Source organism: Rattus norvegicus, chromosome 7 (assembly GCF_021556685.1).
Source record: "Rattus norvegicus strain SHRSP/BbbUtx chromosome 7, alternate assembly SHRSP_T2T, whole genome shotgun sequence".
In the NCBI taxonomy this organism is placed as follows: Eukaryota; Metazoa; Chordata; class Mammalia; order Rodentia; family Muridae; genus Rattus; species Rattus norvegicus.
Genome location: NC_141540.1, coordinates 18,634,364 through 18,652,321, shown reverse-complemented (window position 1 = coordinate 18,652,321; position 17,958 = coordinate 18,634,364). Strand labels below are relative to the sequence as shown.

General features: G+C 40.0%; 1 long non-coding RNA gene and 1 pseudogene across 2 annotated transcripts in view; one reads left to right on the top strand and one right to left on the bottom strand.

Annotated features, from left to right (window-relative positions):
* LOC102549242 (uncharacterized) overlaps positions 1-17,958 on the top strand; it is a 1,084,685-nt gene that overhangs the window by 1,063,663 nt on the left and 3,064 nt on the right. The gene's annotated exons all lie outside the window — the stretch shown is intronic.
* Vom1r-ps93 (vomeronasal 1 receptor pseudogene 93) lies at positions 6,401-7,238 on the bottom strand (annotated as a pseudogene).

Below are 17,958 nucleotides of genomic sequence, written 5' to 3'. Positions count from 1 at the left end.
TCTTCTTAACTCTTACCAGATCTATTCTCCTCTTCTTTCCACCAAACTTTGTGTCATTACTCACTCTCCCATCAATGCCAGTATGTGTTTACCAAGAATTCTTGGACATGTGACCTTTTACTGCAGTGTGGTCAGGGGCAGTTCTTAAAGAAAATTGATCTTTCCTCCCAGAAGCTAATAGTTATAGCTCAACAGATAGGAGTAGAGTTGTCATGCCCAACTCCACTCTCCATGCTGGGATTTGGTCTTAGTTTAGGATTAAATAGCACATGTAAAAAGCATATTTTTTTTGTAAACACTCATTTAAAAGGTGGTGGTGAAAAATCAGCCTGTTCATTTTAAACCTCCCAACATGTTGACAGGAAAAATGTATACATACTGGTAGAATAGCATATAACTTTTTTTCTTTCTTTACTTTATTTCCAAAAAATGAGTCAAGCTGTGGCTTTACGAACTTTTTGATCATGAGCAAGCAGAGCAGCAAAAAAGGTCTTCAAAAGACACTTTTAAATTGAGATGCAATTATTTGTTCCAGTCTTTAAAAAGCCACTATAATAAAAAGTGCAACTTGATGGTCAGTTAAAACAAAACCGGGTCCCAATAACAGCAGGGAGTAGTCATGGATGATTATAGACTCCCTTATTCATTTATAACAAATAAAGGCCTAGGACTAAGGTAGGGAGGACTTAGGCCCATATTTTAGACCCCCAAATCAAGGTTCTTCCACCAACTGTCAGTCGCCATCTCTCATTCTCTGAACCCTACCACGAACATTGAGGCCGAGGAGTGAGGCTGCCCTTTCCCCAGTGGTCTTACCTGCATAATCCAGACATTTTGGTCTCTAGCTCCCTTCTTCTCCTCTCATCTCTGCTACTGTGTGCACTTTGTTTTCTTTTTCTATCTCTCTCTTCATGTAGTGACTCCCCTGGCCTCTAATTTTAGGGGCCAGTGAATTTAACAGAACAGTTTCCCAATAAAGCTGTTCTCATTCAGTCTAATCTGCCCTGAATCAACTCATTTAACCAGAGGCAGAGAGAAATAATCTACTTGGTAGCACATTTTAAAGTTCTAGAACAACATGAAAAAACAATCACACTCAAAAGGAGTTGACAGTCAAAAATAATTAAACTGTTGTCTGAAGGCAATAAAATAGAAATAATAAAAACAATACCAACACAATGAATTAATGAAACAAAATGTTGATTCCTTTAAAAAGATAAATTGACAAAAGTTTATTCAATGAACTAAAAGACACAGGGAGAATACCCAAATTAATAAAATTAAAAAATATAAGAGACATATAATAACAGAGCTTGTGTAAATCCTGAGAATCATAAGGACATAATTAAAAAGCCTGTGCTATATCTAATGAAAAATCTCAGAGGAATAGATGGATTGCTCGATACATAGAACTTACCAAAGTTAAATCTGGATAAGATAAACAAACAACCCCCTACAAACCAAACACACAAATCAACAGATTAATAAACACTAAAGAAATATAAGCAGGAATTAAAGCTCTCCCAACTGTATAAAGAAAAGAATCTCAAGGCTGATGGTTTATCATAGAATTCTACCAGGCTTTCAAAGAAGAATAAATGCCAATAATCCTCAAATTATTCAACAAATTAGGAAGAAAAGGAACATTGCTCAGTTTACTTTACAAGACCAACTATCTTGATATCCAGATAGTATAAAGATCTAGCAAAGAACGAAAATTGCAAAGTAGTTTTCCTTATAACCATAGACAAAAATTCTCTATAAAATACTTGAATTACCAAAAGAATGATGACCATAATTCTTCATTCCAGAGATACTGGGATGGCTCAATATATAAAAATTAATAAATTTAATCCACATATTAACAAATGAAAGAATAAAGAAAACACATTATCTTATTAAAAGCATAAAAGGGTTTTGACAAAATCTAGTGTCCCTTCATAATAAAATACAAATACTGAAAGAATAAAGGTAAAAGTGTTGTCAAAAAGTGTACCAAAGACAATGACCTGTAAGCTCATAACAACATTAATTTAAATTGAAAGAATAACAAAGCAATTCCATGAAAATCATAAATAAAGCAAGGTTTTTTACTCTTGGCATATCTATTAGTGCTCAGTCTTAGCTCCAGCAATAAGACAACCTACAGGGATTAAGTAGGTAAAAATTAGAAAGGAAAACATTAAAATATTCTTATTTTCAGAACATATTATACAAAAGAACCCCAAAAATTATTACCATGAACTCCTATAACCAAGAAAAACTCTCTACAAATACATAAACAGAAAATTAACTCAAAAAACTTAGTAGTTCTGCTATATACAAAAGAAAAATAAGTTGAGAGTGTTATCAATGGCATATATACCTCAGTTAATCAATCTACTTCAATATCCAGCTACACTACTCTAGGGCATATGCCACAGGTTGCTTCATCTTAACCCATGGACACTTGCTAAAATATGTTCATTGCTACTCTATCCAAAATAGTCAGAAATTGAAAATAAACTAAATGTCCCTCAACAGGAAGATGAATAAAGAAAATATCAAAATGAACACAATGGAGTAATCCTCAGCCCTTGAAACAATGAGGATGTGAAGTTTTCAAGCAAATGATGGAATAGAAAATATTTCAAATGAGGTAACTCAGAGCCAGAAAGATAAATCTGGTACATATTATCATATACCTAGATATGAGTATTGAATGATGTCTACCCTATAATTCACAGAAACAGAGAGACTGGGAGTAGAGAAAGTACTAGGGAAGACACATGTCTCTGGGAGCAGGAAATAGAATAGATTTAATGGATGGCCTGGAGCCAGAAGAAAGGGTGGGACATGGTTAGAATGATCAGGTGGGAAGTAGGAGGGTAGATGGATTTGAGGGAGGGAATGGGAAGAGAGTCAGCCGGAACTTAAGGAAATTTGATAGTAGAATGGTAATTTAGTAGATCTGTGGACTGCTCTACTTTGAAACACTGGATATAAGATAATTGACATTATTTTCAATGTCATCTATTAGATAAACTATTTTCAATACTGATAAAACAAGCCTCGTTGTGTTTTCTCTGGAACATATGTTTCAGACAGGCATTTGAGTTTTCAATTCTGCCTTTTCTGCCCTCAGTGGAAGTGTATACACTTAATCTGGCAGAGATTTTATGTGCAATGGTGGGAGATACCCAGAATAACCCCATTCTTTCAGAGGAAAAGGGCAGGGGGATGCCGTGAGAAAGACTATGAGAGAGGTGGAACAGTGTCAACATCTAGTGCATTGGGGTCCCTGAGTATGGTCACAAATCACCAGGATACAGGGCATGCAAAGCAAAGGTAGAAATAACTGCACACAGTTGCAAACTTTATTACTCATTATCTAGTTATGAATATGCATTACTTCAATTTTCATTTTGGCAAGATACCATAAGATCATTATTCCCATGATACCAAGAACAAGCAAGGTGAGACTAAACAAAGAAATAATACTAAACAAAGGGTTCTTCTTAAAATACTTAAATAACAAACCACCCCTCTTCCTATTATCAAAATATACTTGCCATAACCAAGAAAGCATGAGAACCACTTCCACAGAAACAGTACACAGCAGAACATATTTTAAGACCAAGTGAGAAAAAACATTTTCTTCTCAAGGATGGCATTCTAGCACCTATTTGTACCCGTCACCAGTCCTTACTTGATCCTGTCTGGCAGCTTCATCTCTAAGCTTCCACAGAACAGAGTATGGGAATGTAAGTAAATAAATAAATAAATAAATAAATAAATAAATAAAGTATAATAAAAACTAACAGTCAGTGGAAACATTTTTGCCTTTTCTTTGTGGATAGTCAGTCCCCTGGGTAAGTAGTTGCTTAACACTTAATGGGTGGATATAATGTATTGCAAAATAATTATGCAAATGATGTTACCTTAGAGACTTAAATGTATTAATGGACATGATTGCTATTGATGAGGTACAACGTTTATATTCTCAACAATAATTGAAAATATCAAAATAAATCTAAAAATGAAAAATGGTTAAGATTTCTCATTTGACTCACCTAATACCTTTCTTTAGAAGAAATGGTAATGTTGTTTTTATGAATAACAGTACTCTGTTAATTGTTTATTTCATGGCTAGACTTGGTAGCATATGCCATGAATTCCTGTAGGTTTATGAGCCCATGTTCCACCAGAGTATGGCCACTTGTGAAGGCAAAATGCTCAGAGTTTGACTATGCTTATCCCATGACACATCAGGGATGTTGTGCTGGGCTGAAGATAGGGCTCCAGGATGGGAAGGCACACTCTGAGATGTGCAAAAGCCAGAGCTGGCAGAGGCCATGAGATTCTCAGGCTCTTGAACATTCCGGTTTTGCTGGGAGGTGCAGACAAGCAGAGATCAAAGTAGGGGGTCTTAGGGTTGCATCTAGCCCAGGCCGCTATTGATAGGGATGGCGAAGTCTATAGCTTGAAGGCAGTGGCTTGCTGTTCTTTGTGGCTGAGAGCACAGAGAGACCTCCAGGATATTAGGCTGTAGCTTGGTGAAAAGAAACAGTATGTGGTTCCAAATATTTTATTTTCATGGCAGGAAATGGATGCATAAAACCAGGATAGGCTGAAGATTAAATAGCTTTTGCATGTAGGGATGGCAAGGAAGGGAAGTTTATTGGCAATGCACTACAGAATTCTAGATAGTTCCTTATTATGGAGAACTCTGTTTTGTGCCCACTTGACTGTTGTCATGTTTCTTTCCCTATTGTCTTGTTCTGAGATGTTAAGGATGCCTCATCTACCTGTGGATGGCTTTGGGGTATTGCTGTTATATGACTGATAGCCACAAGTCTATGAGGAGGGGGTCAGATCTGTAACTACCATGTGGCCGGGGCCTGATGCTATGGGGAGGCAAAGCTCCCACTTTCCCTTCAGGGTCTCCAGGTCTTTAAACCTTTGGATTGACCTTACCAGGCTTCCTCTCCAGGCTCACCATACCACAAATTCCAACACTTGGGAGGCAGAAGCAGAGATTTCTATGAAATTAAGGCTAGCCTGGTCTACATAGAAATTATCGGGACAGCCAGGGCTATGAAGAAAGACACATTAAAAAATACCTCAGGAAAAAGAATTGCATATTTCTTCCCAGGTTTCTGTGAATTTTTAGTAGTGTCACCACAACATAATCCTATTACTTTCCTGCTTGTCTTGAGGGAAAAGGAAATCAGATGAGCCCACCCAATTCCATAGTTTTTGTTTTTTTCCAAAAATTGTCAATACCCACTTCAAAGAGATGTTTAAACTTTCTGTTGTCATCAAGTTTTTGGACAAGTGAAACATGTTTAAATTTGAACTATTTATTTTGTACTCAATGTAGTAGCACTTGATATATATATATATATATATATATATATATATATATATATATATATATATGTGTGTGTGTGTGTGTGTGTGTGTGTGTGTGTGTGTGTGTGTGCAACGCCCACCTCATCCAGCAAGGAAGACGCAACACTGTTGGATTCTTTTCAACAGCCTTTATTGCAGGAACACCTCATTCTTGATAGGGGGACCCCGAGCAACAAAGGCACTAGCCTTATATAAAAAACAGGCTATGGCTATATACTTGTCCTCTAGGGATTGGTGGAGCATGAAATACCTCATTAGCATGAATATCACTCCAGGCTGATAGCTGCCAGAGAAATGCCAACACATGCGCTTTTGTGGGTGTTTACAAACGACCACCGGATGTCAGCGCCATCTTTTATCTATATGTGCCGCTCCCTACATATTAGAATAACAACAGCATCTGAATACCTTGGGCATAAAACACTCCCCCCAGTATTTTGATGTTAATGTGTGTCAATTTGGAAACATGGATTTCTGGTCCTCATATTCATTTGTGATATGACTGTGTGGATATTTCAGAAAGGTTCACCTGAGTGCAGAATACCTGCTTTTATTTTGGTGATACAATTCCACAGGCAGATAGGCAGTCATTGTTTTAAAGGGCCAGAGACCAAAGGAAATAAGCACAGAAGTTTACATCTCTACTTCTTGACAGTGAACTCAGTGTTATGACATATCTTTTGTTCCTTTCTCCACAAACACATTGTCCCTACTGCTTCTGCTTTATATGAAGGATAGAATATTCAGACAGTAGGGACAAAGAAAACTTTCATTCTTTGAGTTGCCTTTCTCAGGCACTTCATCAGAGTCAAAAGAAAAATAAATAACACAGCTGTAAAATGATATTCTACAAAATGACTACTGATCACTTAATATAATGAAAGAGTCAATTATGAAAAGCATAGTATTTTCAAATTACACTTTTAGCATTGTACAACACATTAAAGTATATGACAATGTATAAGAAAGGCAAAGTGCCCAGAGCTCATATAATATTTGGGTGTAACTATCTTTTACCAAAGCCAGGTAAATGCAGGTCAAAACTCAACTTAATATTAATGGTAAGAATAAAGGAGCAAAATATGAGAAAACATACACCTATCAATGTAAATATATTTACTCCCCATACCACTGGACATGTGGAGGAGGTCATAATTACAAACACAGTGGAAGAGAATATGTAAGAAACGAAAAATGTACAGCAGCATGAGAGTAGTTCATGTGGCCCTGTCTTCAGATGAAACTTTAAGAAAGTGTTGAGCACTATGGATATGCTTACCTTATGACACCCTTATTGGAGTCATAATGTTTAGAATCAGATATATAAGCCAGACATATTTATAAGACAGATTTAGGAGACAGAGCAGGAGTGACCAATATACTTGTCTCTGTGTTCAACCTCTATCCACCTGGAGTTGCTGGAACTTATCATGATTGCTTGGAAAGAACTTAGTAGTCAAATGGCATAGAAGGTCATCCCCCTTGTTATTCGAGAAAAAATACATTATCAATTTACATCCAGAGTCATCAAGGAAATTCTGAAATTGAAAATTTGCCATTGTCCTTGGAATGCTCCTTAAAATGACAGGCAAGCAATTGGCAAAGTTTAAGTGTTCTATAATCAGGACTTTGCGCACTAAACTCTTCCCAGTAAATATGAAAATGGCATAATAAAATAATCCTTAGGAGGCACCAGTCATTCTCACTGTAATCTGGCAGAAGAATAAAATTCCAATAGGAAAATTTTCAGAAGTCAATTTCACTCCTATTAAAAAATTAATAAATATATCATCAGAAGTGCAGAAACTTCTGAGGAACCAGAGAATACTCCTCCCTGCCCACATTGCAGACTCAAGAGGAAAACACCTAGTATCATCTGTGTCCACTTGGCACAGGGACCCAGGAGCAGTAGGGGCAGGGTCCTTGTGGTTGCAGCCCTTGCCAAGAACTCAAAGCCAGCCACCAGAAACCCCTACATGCCTGAGAGCAGAACACTCTGTTCCCATAACTGGCTGAAAGAAAACAAGAAAACAGGTCTATAGGAGTGCTGACACACAAGCATACAGGAGGGTCAAGCCACCATCAGAAACAGCAAGACAAGCTAACACCAGAGACAACCTGATGGGGAGAGGCAAGCAACAGAAAACAAGACTACTTGGCATCATCATCAGAGTCCAGTTTTCCCACTAAAGCAAACACTGGATATCAGAAAGGCAAGATTTTTTTAAAATCACATTTTTATCATGATGATAGAGAACTTTCAGAAGTATATAAATAACTCCCTCAAGAAAATAAAGAACAACACAAGTAAACAAGTAGAAGCCCTTAAGTAGGAAACACAGAAGTCCCTTAAAGAATTACAGGAAAAAATAAACAAATAGGAGAAGGAAATAAACAAAACCACGTAGGAGTTAAAAATGGAAATAGAAACAATAAAGACAGCAAAAAGGGAGACAACTTTGGAGATAGAAAACCTAGGGAAGAAATCAGGAGTCATATGAGCTAGAATCACCAACAGAATACAAGAGAAAGAAGAAAGAATCTCAGGAGAAGATACCATAGAAAACATTGACACAACTCTCAAAGATAATATAAAAACAAAAAAGTTCCTAGCCCAAAACATACAGGAAATCCAGGAAACAATGAAAAGATCAAACCTAAGGATAGTAGATATTGAAGACAGTGAAGACTTCCAACTTAAAGGGCCAATAAATATCTTCAACAAAACTATAGAAGAAAACTTCGCTAACCTAAAGAAAGAGATGCCCAAAAACATACAAGAAGCCTATAGAACTCCAAATACATTGGATCAGAAAAGAAATTCCTCCCGTCACGTAATAGTCAAAACATCAAATTGCAAAGCAAAGAATATTAAAAGCAGTAAGAGAAAAAGTAACATATAAAGGCAGACCTATCAGAATTACACCAGAATTCTCACCAGAGACTATGTAAACCAGAGGATCCTGGGTAGAAGTCTTACCGACCTTAAGAGAACACAAATGCTAGCCCAGGCTACTATATCCAGCAAAATTCTCAAATAACATTGAGGGAAAACCAAGATAGCCCATGACAAAACCAAATTTACACAATATCTTTCTACAACTTTTCGTCCTAAAAAGAATAATAAATGGAAAATCCCAACAAAGGATGGAAACTACACCCAAGAAAAAGCAAGAAATTAATTTCCTTGCAACAAAACCAAAAGAGAAAAACACCAAAATAATCCCACCTGTAAATACGAAAACAACAGGAAGCAACAATCACTATTGCTTACTATCTCTCAACATCAATGGACTCAATCCCCCAATAAAATGTCATGGATTAACAGGCTGGATATGTAAAGAGGACCCAGTATTTTCCTTCATATAGGAAAGACAATTCAGAGACAAAAGCAGACACTACCTCAATTCAAAAGGGTGGAAAACACTTCCTAAGCAAATGGTCCAAAGAAGCAAACTGGAGTAGTCATTCTAATATAGAATAAAATCGAGTTTCTACCAAAAGTCATCAAAAAAGATAAGGAAGGACATTTCATATTCATCAAAGGAAAAATCCACCAAGATGAACTCTCAATCCTAAATAGCTATGCTCAAAATGCAAGGGCAGCTACAGTCATAAAAGAAACATTACTAAAGCTCAAAGTACACATTACCCCTCACACAATAAGAGTAGGGGTTTTCCACAACCCACTCTCATCAATGGGCAGATCATGGAAACAGAAATTAGCAGAGACATACAGAAACTAACAGAAGTTATGAACCAAATGGACTTAATGGATATTAATAGAACATACCATCCTAAACCAAAAGGATATACCTTCTTCTCAGGACCTTGTGGTACCTTCTACAAAATTCATCATGTAATCAATCAAAAAACAGGCCTCAATAGATACAGTTAGATAGAAATAATCCCATGCATACTATCAGATCACCACCAAATAAGACTATTTTTCAATAACAACAAGGACAGAACGCCCACATTTACATGGAAGTTGAATAACAATTTACTCAATGATAACTTGGTCAAGGAAGACATAACAAAAGGAATTGAAGACTTTTTTTAAAACTTAATGAAAATGAGGGTACAACATACTCCAACTTATAAAGCTCTGTAAGAGGAAAACTAATAGCTCTGAGTGCTTATAAAAGAAACAGGAGAGAACATAAATCAGTAGCTTGACACCCCTCCCCCATGAAAGCTCTGGAACAGAAAGAAGCAAATATGCCTAAAAGGAGTAGAAAGCAGGAAATAAACAAATACAAGGTTGAAATCAACCAAGTAGAAACAAAAATGACCATACATAGAATCAACAAAACTAAGAGCTATTTCTTTGAGAAAATCAACAAAATAGATATACCCTTAGCCAGACTAACCGGAGGGCACCAAGAGTATGTCCAAATTAACAAAATCAGAAATGCAAAGGGAGACATAACGGCAGAATGTGAGGAAATTAAAAAAAATCATCAGATCCTATTACAAAAGAATGTATTCAACAAAACTTGAAAATCTGGGGGAAATGGACAATTTTTTTGACAAATACCAGTTAGCAAAGTTAAATCAGGAACAGTTAAATGATTTATACAACCCCATAACTCCTAAAGAAATAGCAGCAGTCATTAAAAGTCTTCCAATCACACAGAGCCCAGGACCAGATGGATTTAGTGCAAAATTCTATCTGACCTTCATAGAAGACCTCATAGCAATACTGTCCAAAGTATTCCCCAAAATAGAAACAGATGGAGCACTATCAAATCCCTTCTATGAAGCCAGAATTTTTCTTATGCTGAAACCACACAAAGACCTAACAAAGAAAGAGAACTTCAGACAAATTTCCCTTATGAATATTGATGCAAAGATATTCAATAGAATTCTTGGAAACCAAATCCAAGAACATATCAAAATGATCAATCATCATGATCATGTAGGCTTCATCCCAGAGATAGAAGGAAGGTTTTATATACTGAAATCCATCAACGTAATCCACTATATAAACAAATTTCAAAATAAGAAACATGATCATTTCATTAGGTGCTGAGAAAGCATTAAACGAAATTTAACACCAATTCATAATAAAAGTCGTGGAAAGAATAGGAATTCAAGGCTGGTACCTAAACATAGGCAAAGCCATGTACAATCCCACTAAAATCAGGGACTAGACAAGGCTGCCCACTGTCTCTATACTTATTCAATATAGATCTCAAAGTCATAGCCAGAGCAATCGGACAACAAAGGGAGGTCAAAGGGATACAAATTGGAAGGGAAGAAATCAAAATATCACTCTTTGCAGATAATATGATAGTGTACTTAAGTGACCCCAAAATTTCTACCAGAGAACTATTTAACATGAAACAAAACTTCAGCAAATTGTCCCATGGGGTATAAAATTAACTAAAACAACTCAGTAGCCTTCTTCTATTCAAAGGATAAACAGGCTGAGAAAGTAATTAGGGAAACAATACCCTGGACAATAGTGCCAAATAATATAAAATAACTCAGTATGACTTTAACCAAGCACGTGAAAGAAATGTATGATAAGAACTTCTGGGGGAATCGCCATGCCTGACCTCAGGCAGTATTAGAGAGCAATAGTGATTAAAAAAAACTGCATGGTATTTGTACAGAGGCAGGCAGATAGATCCGTGGAATAGAATTCAAGTCCAAGAAATGAACCCACACACCTATTGTCACTTGATCTTGACAAAGGAGCTAAAACCATCCAATGGAAAAAAGATAGCATTTTCAACAAGTGGTGCTAGTTCAACTGGAAGTCAGCATGTAGAAGAATGCAAATCAATCCATTCTTATTACCCTGTACAAAGCTTAAATCCAAGTGGATCAAGGACATGCACACCAAACCAGACACACTCAAACTAATAAAATACGAAGTGGGGATAAATCTCAAACATATGAACACTGAGGAAAATTTCCTGAGCAGAGCACCAATGGCTTATGTTCTAAGATCAGGAATCAACAATTCAGACCTCATAAAATGAGAATGGCTAAGGCCAAAAGTCAGATGACAGCAGATGCTGGCAAGGATGTGGAGTAAGAGGAACACTCCTCCATTGTTGGTGGGATTGCATACTGGTAAAACCACTCTGGAAATCAGTCTGTAGGTTCCTCAGAATATTGGATATTGTAACTCCTGAGGACACACCCAGAATACTCCTGAGAGTATACCCAAAAGATGCTCCAACATACAACAAAGACACATACTCCAATATGTTCATAGCATCCTTATTTATAATAGCCAGAACCTGGAATGAAACAGGATGCCCTTTAACAGAGCCATGTATACAGAAAATATGGTGCATCTACACAATGGAATACTACTCAGCTATAAAAAAAATGATTTCATGAAATTCGTAGGCATATGGAATGAACTAGAAAATATCATTCTTAGTGAGGTAAAGCAACCACAGAAAAACACTCATGGTATATACTCACTGATATATGGATATTAGCCCAAGATGCAATGCACAGACCACATGAAACTCAAGAAGGATGACCAAAATGCAGATGTTTCACTCCTTCTTAAAAAGGGGAACAAAAATATCCCATAGAAGGGGATAGGGAGGCAAAGTTTAGAGCAGACACTGATATATGTGGTGTGTGTGTGTGTGTGTGTGTGTGTGTGTATGTATATATATATATATATATATATATATATATATATATATATATATCCACCAAAACTAGATAAAATCGATAAAGCTAAGTAGTGCATGCTGACAGCAAACCACTGAACTGAGAACTGGACCCCCATTGGAGGAATTAGAGAAAGGAATGAAAGAGCTGAAGGGGGTTGAATCCCCATAAGAACAACAATGTCAACCAACCAGAGCTCACAGGGACTATACATGGACTGACCTATGGCTCTAACTGCATATGTTGCAAAGGATGGCCTTGTTCACACCAATTGAAGGAGAGGTCCTTGGTCCGACTTAGGTTGTTCCCCCAGTGTAGGGGATTTTTGGGAGGTTGGGAGAGGGGACTGGAAGGGCAGTAAGGGAAACACCCTTATAGAAAGGGAGTGGGAGGGGTTAGGGTACTCATGGACAAGAAACTGGGAAAGGGAATAACATTTGAAATATATATAAGAAATACCCAATCTGAAAAATTGAAAAATAAATAAATAAATAAATAAATAAATAAATAAATAAATAAATAAATAAATTTAGTATAGTCCAGAGAACCTCAAAATGCATTAACAGTGTGCATTTTTTTCAGGAAGTTAACTCAAATAAAGCATTGATCACTTTGTTTTGTTCATATAGCTCTCATTAAAAACCATGTGTTTAAAATATTTTCTTTATGAATCACAATCTCTCTATTATTCGACTGGAATTTTAAGAGTTGGGTACGATTACTCAAATTTATTGTTTTCTCTTGACATGGACATCTTTTAATATTAGGAGCCAAGAGACATAGAAAAACAGATCTGTGCTTTTGTACCTAATCTGGTCTGTAGGTGCAGTTCTTAGAATTTTTGGCTACATCCAGTAAATATGTTACAAAAATCCAAAACCAAAACAAAGCAAAAAATAAGACTAATGCCTAAATATTTTTCTTTTGATTAAATATCAAAATTTTGAGTTACTTCTTTCAAAAAACACACAAAATTTGAAATTGCTATTATTTGTAAAAATTCACATGGAAAAGGTTTCAAAATTAATCAAGAGAACCAACCAGGGACTAAGCCACTACCCAAGCAACTATACATGGATTGACCCTGGGCTCCAACCTCATAGGTAGCAATAAACAGCCTAGTAAGAACACCAGTGGAATGGGAAGTCCTTAGTCCTGCCAAGACTGAACCACCAATAAATGTGATTGTTGGGGGGAGAGTGGTAATGGGGGGAGGATGGGGGGAACACCCAGAGAAGGGGAGGGGGAGGGGTTAGTGGGATGTTGGCCAGGAAACCGCAAAGGGGAAAAACAATCAAAATGTAAATAAGAAATACTCAAGTTAATAAAGATGGAAAAAAACGGAGAATCGATAGAAAAAATATTGAAAATCATATTTAAAATATACGAAGGAAAAAGAATAATCACGAATGAAAAGATATAATATGCAGTCAGTGATAAGTTGGTATTAGCCCAAAAGCTTGGAATACCCAAGATACAATTCACAGACTATATATGAAGATCAAGAAGAAGGAAGACCAAAATGTGGATTCTTCCGTCTTTCTTGCAACGGGGATCAAGATACTCACAGAAGGTAGAGGTTGGGAGGGACTTGGGAGGAACAGATGAGGGGGAGGTGAAAAAAGGGTGCAGTATCAGTTATCACAGGAGATAGGCATGATATACAGCATGTCAGGAATTTGAACTGAAAGGAAAATTATACAGATTTAAGGTTTAAAATTATGAAGTTAAAAGAGTATGTTTCAAAATTCACAACCTCAGGACTAAACACTGTGAAAAGCAAGTCCAGGCAGCCCCGCCCTGCCCCTAGAACTAACAGACCATAAAAGGAAAGGAATGCAGACAGACCAGGAGTAACGGATCTGACTCACAGGCCACCTGGCAGGAAGAGATAAGCCCCCGACATTCAGGACGCCCCAAACCTGCCAATGTGTGTAGCTATACCTTATTACCTCATCATGTGAAATAGCCAATCATATGTGAACATGTCTATGTGCCTCGTTTGAATCCACCAATCCCCGGAGCTATGCATCTGCTTCTGTATGCCCGCTTCTGCTTCCCCAATCCCTATAAAAGCCCCATGCTGGAGCTGCTGGGCGCGCAAGTCCTCCGAAGTGACTGTGTGCCTGCAGGTACCTGTGTTTTCCAATAAACCCTCTTGCTGATTGCATCTGAGTGGACTCGGCTCGGTCATTGGGCGCTTGGGACTCCTCCTGAGGGAAAGGTCCTCTCCGGAGGTCTTTCATTATGGGGGCTCATCCAGGATTTGGAGATCCTCCTCCCAGAGATCACCGACCACCCACCGGGAAGTAAGCCGGCCGGCATTTGTCTTGTCTGTTGTGTCTTCTCCTGTGAACGATCACTCAATAGGCTCAGATCTGGGGACTATCTGGGCGGGCCAGAGAAGGAGCTGACAAGCTCGGACTTCTCCCCCACAGCCCTGGAAGACGTTCCAAGGGTGGTTGGAGGAGAGGGCGATCCGGATCCGTGGCACCTCCGTCCGTTTTCGGAGGGATCCGCACGCTTGATGACTCTGTCTGAATTTTATTGGAGTAGAGGATCCAAGACCCTCGCTGACTCAGTCTGAATTTTTGGTTTCAGTTTGGTACCGAAGCCGCGCGGCGCGTCTGTTTGTTACTTGTTTGACTGTTGGAATTGTTTTTCTTCTTTGTGACCTGACTGCGGTTTTCTGGATGTGTTGGTGTCTGTTGTTTGTGCTCTGTTTCTGTGTTTGGTATCCCAGAAGCAGCTAAGGTTAAGCTGCAGTTTGGGCCAGGTACTGAAGGTACCAGGCATCTGTGGAAATTGGTTATAGGATTCTTTGTTTTGGTCCTGTTTCTCTGGTTCATTTTCTGTGATATTGTCGAGTGTCTTTTTGACTTTTGTTTCATGTTTGAATTTTGACTGACGACTGCGTTTGAAATCATGAAACTGTTTGCTTTGTTTGTCGAAGAGTTTTACTTGGTCCTCTTGAAAGACCCCAGCTTAACAGCAGTAACGCCATTTTGCAAGGCTGTACTTAAGATGACTGGTTCAGGGAAAGGTTAGAACACTGAGTACACAGCGGCTGCCAAGCAAGATATGTTTGGTTGAAGGCCTGGCAACAGGACGACTTCGGTTGAGCACCTGACAATGAAAAAAAGCCCCAGGAGAGGTCCCACACCCTGGTGGGGGGCCGAGTCAGTCGTTATGTTCTAAGAAGGTAGCTAAGAAACTTGCCCCCGGGCTGAACCCTTGGGGGGCCGAGTCAGCCGTTATGTTTCAGGAAGGTAGCTAGGAAACTTGCCCCCGGGCTAAACCCTTGCCATATTAGAATCCACCAATTATATCCCTGTAACCATGTATCTGCTTCTGTATGCTTGCTTCTGCTCCCCAAAATCCTATAAAAGCCCATCCTTGGTTCCGTGGGGCGCGCCAGTCCCCCGAGTGACTGAAGCGCCCGCAGGTGTCTGTGCCTGTGTATCCCGACAATAAACCAAATCCTCTTGCTGATTGCATCCTGTGGTGTCTCGGTCTGGTCTTTGGAGTTGGAGGGTCTCCATCCCGAGGGAAAGTTCTCCCTGAGAGCTTTTCATTTGGTGCATGGGCCGGGAAAGGAGATCCTCCACCCAGGGACCACCGACCACCCACTGGGAGGTAAGCCGGCCGGCGTCTGTCTGTCTGTCTGATTTTGTCTCGTTCTGCCTTATTCTGTCTGTTCTGTGAGCGCTCAGCCAGGTCTGTTCTGTGAGCGCTCAGCCAGGTTGTTTGGAATTTGGGCGGGACGAAGAAGGAGCTGACGAGCTCGGACTTCTCGCCCCGCAGCCCTGGAAGACGTTCCAAGGGTGTTAGGGGCCCGACTTTTCGGGGCCCAATCTGGGAGAGGAGAAAGATCCGGACTAACGGCACCTCTGTCTGTAATTTTGGCTTTCAGAGGGCCCCGGACCTTTGCCACCTCCATCTGACTTTTTGCTTTCAGTTTGGTACCAAAGCCGTGCAGCACGCCTGTCTGTTGTTTGTTTGACTGTTGGTGTTGTTTGTTTTCTCTGTGTTCTAATCTTCCTTAGAACTAACATGGGACAGTCCCTAACAATGCCCCTAAGTCTCACTCTTGATCATTAGAAAGACGTCCACGACCAGACACACAACCAGTCCATCGAGGTTAAAAAAGAAAAATGACAGACTGTCTACACATCCGAGTGGCCCACTTTCAGAGCGGGATGGCCAGTAAATGACACATTTAATAAGATCATTATTTTACAGGTTAAAGATCGGGTCGTCCACGGACATCCTGACCAGGTTTCTTATATTATCACTTGAGAGAGTCTCGCCTTAAACCCCCCCCCCGGGAGGAACCCTTCCTGGACCCGAATTGGCCTCCCCTCAACCCCCAGCCTGTCCCCTCGGCCCCGCCCGGTCCGCCGGCCACGTCTTCCTCTCTCTACCTTTGTGAAATCAGAGCCTTCTAAGAAACCTGTCCTCCCGGCAGACCCAAACTCCCCTCTCATAGATCTTCTCTCTGACAGGCCCGGCTGAAACGGAGGAGGCAGAGCCGCCGGCCAGATCAGTTGCCAGGCCACAGTCTGATAAGGGTTTCTCCCCTGTCGCAGGGAGATTTCGCAATAAGCGCGAGGTGATGCCAGATACAACCTCCCAGGCTTTCCCACTTAGACAGGGAACCGGTGGCCAGACCCAATACTGGCCGTTTTCAGCAGCTGACATTTACAATTGGAAACAAAACAACCCTTCTTTCTCCAAAGACAATTGGAAACAAAACAACCCTTCTTTCTCCAAAGATCCGGTGACACTCACCGACCTAATAGAATCTGTTTTACTTACCCACCAGCCTACTTGGGATGACTGCCAACAGCTCTTACAGGCCCTCTTAACCTCAAAAAAAAAAAAAAAAAAAACAAAGAGTGTTCCTAGAGGCCAGAAAGCATGTTCTGGGAGATGATGGGCGTCCCACCCAGCTGCCTGAAGACCAAACTGGGATTTTAATACAGCTGAAGGTAAGGGACACCTACGTCTTTAACGCCAGTTGCTTCTAGCGGGTCTCCGAGGGGCTATACGACGCCCTACTAATTTGGCTCAGGTAAAACAGGTATTACAGGAAGCAGGGGAAACTCCCTCCGCCTTTCTAGGGAGACTTAAGGAGGCCTACCGTATGTACACTCCCTATGACCCAGATGACCCAGGACAAATGACGAGTGTCTCTATGTCCTTCATCTGGCAGGCTGCTCCAGATATCAGGACTAAGTTACAGAGGTTAGAAAATTTGCAGGGCTATACATTACAGGATTTACTTAAAGAAGCTGAAAAGATTTTTAATAAGAGAGAAAATTGAGTCAAATCTTGGCCACCGTAGTTCAGGGCCAAGAAAAGAAGGGAGATAGGGGGGGAGCTCGAAAGGGGCTGAAGCTGGATAAAGATCAATGTGCCTATTACAAAGAGAAAGGGCACTGGGCCAGAGAGTGCCCCAAGAAGCCTGGCGGACCCCGAAAGCCTCGACCACGAACCTCCCTCTTGGCTCTAGATAAAGATTAGGGAGGTCAGGGCCAGGAGCCCCCCCCCTGAGCCCAGGGTAACGCTTAAAGTTGGGGGGCAGCTGGTTACTTTCCTGGTAGACACAGGAGCCCAGCATTCAGTCCTCACCCAAGCTTCAGGACAACTCAGCGACCGGACGGCCTGGGTACAAAGAGCTACTGGTGAGAAACAATACCGATGGACTACGGACCGCCGGGTTCAGCTGGCTACTGGTAAGGTGACCCATTCCTTCTTACATGTTCCGGACTGCCCGTACCCTCTGCTGGGCTGTGACCTGCTCACCAAACTAAAAGCACAAATTCATTTTGAGGAAAGAGGGGCCCAAATAACTGGCCCCCACGGAACTCCCCTTCAAGTTCTAACCCTATGAACCGGGACAGGACACTGGCT